The 6,071-nt window shown below is 48.7% G+C and overlaps 1 long non-coding RNA gene across 1 annotated transcript in view; it reads left to right on the plus strand.

Moving 5' to 3' along the window:
* The window catches only part of LOC122546486, a 5,744-nt gene extending 3,287 nt beyond the window's left edge, over positions 1–2,457 (plus strand). The window contains exon 3 of the long non-coding RNA XR_006310753.1: positions 2,350–2,457. This is a non-coding gene — a long non-coding RNA (uncharacterized LOC122546486). The remainder of the gene's footprint in view (positions 1–2,349) is intronic.
* The last annotated feature ends 3,614 nt before the right edge of the window (positions 2,458–6,071 follow it).

A 6,071-nucleotide genomic window follows, 5' to 3' on the forward strand; every position in this document is an offset into this window, starting at 1 on the left:
TGAGCTGCCAGAGGAAGTGGTGGAGGCTGGTACAATTGCAACATTTAAGAGGCATTTGGATGGGTATATGAATAGGAAGGTTTGGAGGGATATGGGCCAGGTGCTGGCAGGTGGGACTAGATTGGGTTGGGATGTCTGGTCAGCATGGACGGGTTGGACCGAAGGGTCTGTTTCTGTGCTGTACATCTCTATGACTCTGAGTGGACACTCTTGGGAAATAAATGGATGGAATGAGGAAATAGGACTGATCGGATTGGTGTGCAAAAGGTTGGCATGGACTGAATGGGCAGAATAGCCTGCAGAGTGCCATATTGTTTTGTCATGGGATTGGGGTTAGTGTCCATTACGTATTTGCCATGTGTGTTGGTCTAGGCGATCCCTCCTTGTTGCAAATGTTCAGCTATCTTGATTGGATTGTTTTCAAGCCGCAGTTTAAAATTGAAATTTGTCGTGGGAACTGGAACGCTTCAGAAAGAAGTCCATCTCCTCTCTCGTCAGTTAATGATCGCAGATTCCATCAAATTTCACCAGACTCTCAAAGTCATGCTACCCCCGACCTGCTTTTCCTTTGGGAACTTAAGGAGCTGAAAATTGAAAAGAAGTCTCAACAGTCCATCCAGCCTGTCCCCGAATTAATATCTCTCCGAGTTGTTATCTCCTCAATGATTCAGCCAGATCTCCCTGACAATCCATTCCACACATTTCCTCAGTGAAAAGGCATCTGTGTGTACACTGTACATTGTAAGCTTGAACCCACACCTCAGTACTCTGGTTTACAACAGCATGAAACTTCTTACCGGGGTTCAGTTGAACGATTTTCTTAAGAATCTAGATAACATTGCTCCCCAGTGATAACAGCGTGGTCGGTAAGGCTGTATCACTGCCTGTACATTCTGGCTGAGTGATCAGAGCTGTAGAGGAGAAAGTGAGGTCTGCAGATGCTGGAGATCAGAGCTGAAAATGTGTTGCTGGAAAAGCGCAGCAGGTCAGGCAGCATCCAGGCAGCATCCTGAAGAAGGGCTTATGCCCGAAACGTCGATTCTCCTGTTCCCTGGATGCTGCCTGACCTGCTGCGCTTTTCCAGCAACACATTTTCAGCTCTGATCAGAGCTGTACACTGCTCACTGTGTGACTGTATCACTGCCTGTACATTCAGGCTGGAGTGATCAGAGCTGCACGCTGCTCACTGTGTGACAGTACCACTGCCTGTACATTCAGGCTGAGTGATCAGAGCTGTACGCTGCGCACTTGTGACTGTACCACTGCCTGTACATTCAGGTTGGAGTGATTAGAGCTGTACGCTGCTCACTGTGTGACTGTATTGCTGCCTGTACATTCAGGCTGAGTGATCAGAGCTGTACGCTGCTCACTGTGTGACAGTACCACTGCTTGTACATTCAGGCTGAGTGATCAGAGCTGTACGCTGCTCACTTCAGGCTGAGTGATCAGAGCTGTACGCTGCTCACTATGTGACTGTACCACTGCCTGTACATTCAGGTTGGAGTGATTAGAGCTGTATGCTGCTCACTGTGTGACTGTACCACTGCCTGTATATTCAGGTTGGAGTGATCAGAGCTGTACGCTGCTCACTGTGTGACCGTACCACTGCCTGTACATTCAGGTTGGAGTGATCAGAGCTGTACGCTGCTCACTGTGTGACTGTACCACTGTCTGTACATTCAGGCTGAGTGATCAGAGCTGTACACTGCTCACTGTGACTGTACCACTGCCTGTACATTCAGGTTGGAGTGATCAGAGCTGTACGCTGCTCACTGTGTGACTGTGCCACTGCCTGTACATTCAGGCTGAGTGATCAGAGCTGTACACTGCTCACTGTGTGACTGTACCACTGCCTGTACATTCAGGTTGGAGTGATCAGAGCTGTACACTACTCACTGTGACCGTACCACTGCCTGTACATTCAGACTGAGTGATCAGAGCTGTACGCTGCTCACTGTGTGACCGTACCACTGCCTGTACTTTCAGGTTGGAGTGATCAGAACTGTACGCTGCTCACTGTGTGACTGTATTGCTGCCTGTACATTCAGGCTAAGTGATCAGAGCTTTACACTGCTCACTGTGTGACTGTACCACTGCCTGTACATTCAGGCTGGAGTGATCAGAGCTGTACGCTGCTCACTGTGTGACTGTATTGCTGCCTGTACATTCAGGCTGAGTGATCAGAGCTGTACACTGCTCACTGTGTGCCCGTACCACTGCCTGTACATTCAGGCTGAGTGATCAGAGCTGTACACTGCTCACTGTGTGACTGTACCACTGCCTGTACAGTCCCTTTGATGCTTTTTTAAAGTTGATTTTGTTTTTCTTGTTTCTGTTCTGCCCTTGCAGTACCCCGGATTTTGTTTGATTCCTGGACATACCGTGACTATGAAAGTCTTTTTAACAGCGAGGATGAAATCGAAGAGCTCTCAGAAGCGTTGGTGCAGACAGCACAGGTCAGTGAGTCCCCCCTTCGGGAGCTATGCTTCCCCCTTGGCAGTCAGTTACCTGGGAAGGCAGTGGGATCTTTCCCCTTTCCCCACGTTGGCCATATACCTGAGAAAGCAGAGCGATCTCCTGGTGAGTTAGTTCCCTGAGACCGTCAGCGGTTTCAAGCCGAGTAACGTAGTGGTTTAGATCTCTCCAACACCATTGCCATGAGGCTGCAGAACGCGGACCTGACCGGCTGGATGTTTGTGTAAAGTTGAAATATTGGTCAGGATTGGGAATGTTGGGTTAGGGCCGAGATAGATCGGGAATGTCAGGTTAAGGCCAGAGCAGTCTGGGGATGTCAGATGAGGGCAGTGGTGGACTGAGAATGTCAGGTGAGGGCCAGAGTTGAATGGGAATGCCACGTTGAGACCAGGATTCAACTGGGAATGTCAGATTAGGGCCGGAGTGAGGTGGAAGTGTCATGTTAGGGCCAGAGTGATCTGGGAATGTCAGATGAGGGCAGTGGTTGTTCAGGAACGTCGGGTGAGGGCCGGAGTGATCTGGGAACATCAGGTGAGGGCCGGTGTGGACTGGGAATGTTGGGTGAGGGCTGGAATGTACTGGGAATGTTTGGTTAGAGCCAGCATGGACTGGGAATGTCATGTGAGGGCCACTGTGAACTGGGACTGTCAGATGAAGGCCGGAGTGGACTGGGAATGTCGGGTGAGGACCAGGATGGACTGGGAATGTCCAGTTAGGACCGAGATAGTCCAGGAATGTCAGGTTCGGGCTGGGCTGGACTGGGAATGTCAGGTTAGGACTGGACTGGGAATGTCCAGACAGGTGCAGTAAGTCGCAGGAAGGCACTGAGCTTCACTTGGCCCAATGAGAAAAGTCTAAGGTGTGGGCAGTGCTGGTCCCAGGCCTACATCGTACCTGAACCCAGATGTGGAGGAGTTTGTCAATCCTGCTCAATCCCTAGGGGATGGCTCTTTGACCGAGGAAGTGATTAAACTTTGTGTACAGGCTTCTCCCGTTCCGAATGTCGGCCAGTGTATCCTGGGACAGTTACTCAGCGTCTGGGCCCTAAACCTGAGCGGTGATGGAGAGAGGGCCCGGGATAGCTTCGTATATCGTGAGTCACCGTCCATCTTCACACTGAGCCTCTCGAGGGAAGTCCCAATTGAGTGAATCTCTCCCAGCAGCCGTTTTCCCGGTGGGAAGGGTTAGTGCAGCCATTACAAAAGGAAGTGATCCTTTGTCTGCCCTGCTGTGCAGAGCATTGAGCTACCCGTGATCAACAAGGGCCATTTTATGGGGACTTAAAGCCGAGGCTGCCAGGTTGTGCATTAACCACTTTCAAACTCCGTTCACTGGGCTTGACCTCATATGACTGACTGCTCTATACTGTCAATGCAATCATTTACTGTGGATTTGATCAAGTCGAGACATTTGTGAAGGTTTAGCCCATGTGTCCCGGTATTGTGTGAATGCTTTGGATATTAAAATGCCTAATTGCCCTCTCCTTTTATTATTTATCTGTTTTAAAAATGTATTGGACTGTGTTTTATGTGCTATGCTCATCTGTTCTTGACAATTTATTCCTTTTAGATTTCTATACTCTCTGTATTGAGCTTCAATCTCTCTGCTTCATTATGAATCCTACAACCGGGTGGCACGGTGGCTCAGCGGTTAGCACTGCTGCCTCACAGCGCCAGGGACCCGGGTTCGATTCCAGCCTCGGGCAACTGTCTGTGTGGAGTTTGCACGTTCTCCCCGTGTCTGCGTGGGTTTCCTCCCACAGTCACAAAGATGGTCAGGTGGATTGGCCGTGCTAAATTGCCCATAGTGATAGGTGCATTAGTCAGAGGGAAATGGGTCTGGGTGGGTTACTGTTTGGAGGGTCGGTGTGGACTTGTTGGGCCGAAGGGCCTGTTTCCACACTGGACGGAATCAAATTGTCACAAGCTTCCTTTTAAAATATCATTTTAACCTCTGATTTTATAATCAAACAGGTACTCTAGTTATGAATTTATTTTCTTTCTGAACCTGGGAATGTAACTATTGTATGCCTGAGCAGTCTCCTCTCTGCGTGTCCTCATTGGTGACTTACTAGTTTTGGATTCCAGTCCACTTGAATTAGCTCATTTTTCACTTCTTTGACATTAGCCCTTTTCAGTTAAGTTTATTTTCGCTTGCTTTTACCTCCTCCTCTTCCATCGCACTCGCTGTCTGATCATGTTACAGTCGCTGTTTCCTAAACCCACAATGTGTTTCAGTGGTACCTTTAATGTCACAGCACCCTCCGAGCTGCTTCACGGGGGGGCATTAGAAAATGGTGCCATGTCGAGTAGTAGAGCCGTGGAAGCAGACTCTTTAGGCCAAGTAGTGCACGCCGACCATGTTCTCAAACCAAGCTAGTCCCAACTCCCTGGTCCACGCCGACCATGTTCTCAAACCAAGCTAGTCCCACCTCCCTGAGTTTGGCCTGTATCCCTCCAAGCCTTTCTTATTCACATACCTAACCAAATATCTTTCTAATGTAACTATACCCGCATCTGTCACACCCTCTGTGTAAAAAAAAAAGTCCCTTAAATCCTTTTTAAATCTTTCTCCTCCCACCTTAAAAATGTTCCCCCTCGTTATGAATTTCCCCCACTCTCAGGAAAAGACCTTTGCTATTCACCTTACCTACACCCCTCACAATTTTATCAAAGGTCGCCCCTCAACGTCCTGCGCTCCAGTGGAAAAAAATCCTGTTCTTTCCAGCCTCTCCTTATAACTCAAACCCTCCATTCCCGACAATATCCCGGTAAATCTTCTCTGAGCCCTCTCCAATTTGGTTAGATAACTGAAAGCTTTGTCAAAGAGGTAGTTTTTAAGGAGTGTCTCGGAGGAGAAAGAGTAGAGAGACCCACACACTCAGTTAGGGAGCACAAACAGTGGCTTCCACCTGCACACTATCTAAATGAGGAAAGGTCAACTCATCCAGACATGTGTCACAGCAACGACAGGAAATGACCAATCATTGTGAGAGAATTAAACTAGTACACCTTGATGGATGGTGAAGTTACCACCGCTGAATCTCCTACTATCGACCTCCGGGGTGGGGGGGGCAAACCAATGACTACAAACTGAACTAGAGTAGCCAGACAAATACACTCTCCAAAGCCTGTCCACCATCTCCAAGGCACGAGTCAGGAGTGTGATGGCACACTCCCCACTTGCCTGGAAGGGTTCATTCCTTAGCTGTCGCTGGGTCAAAATCCCAAAATTCCCGCATACAGCCTGGAGCTGGTGATGGCTCACCAACAGGATGGGCCATAATATTTCCAGGGGCATCCACGTGCTTTCTAGGTATTTAATAAACGCTCCCCCAATGTAACATGCTCCCCTAGCCCCTCTTCATTCCCCAGAACCGCTTCCTCTCTCTGTAAACGGACGACACTGTGCAGGAATGTTCTTGGACACAAATATCCAGGAATTCCTTTCCCTGTACCCTGTCGCTATCTCAGTCCGTGTTATACTAATTAAAGTTCCAATTATCACTGCTATATTGTTCATACGTTCTCTGTAATTTTCCAGCTCTGATTCTCTCCTGTTGTTTGGTGAGACCAGTGTTATACAGTAACATAACA

The sequence above is a fragment of the Chiloscyllium plagiosum genome, unplaced genomic scaffold, assembly GCF_004010195.1.
Source record: "Chiloscyllium plagiosum isolate BGI_BamShark_2017 unplaced genomic scaffold, ASM401019v2 scaf_100295, whole genome shotgun sequence".
NCBI classification, from domain to species: Eukaryota; Metazoa; Chordata; class Chondrichthyes; order Orectolobiformes; family Hemiscylliidae; genus Chiloscyllium; species Chiloscyllium plagiosum.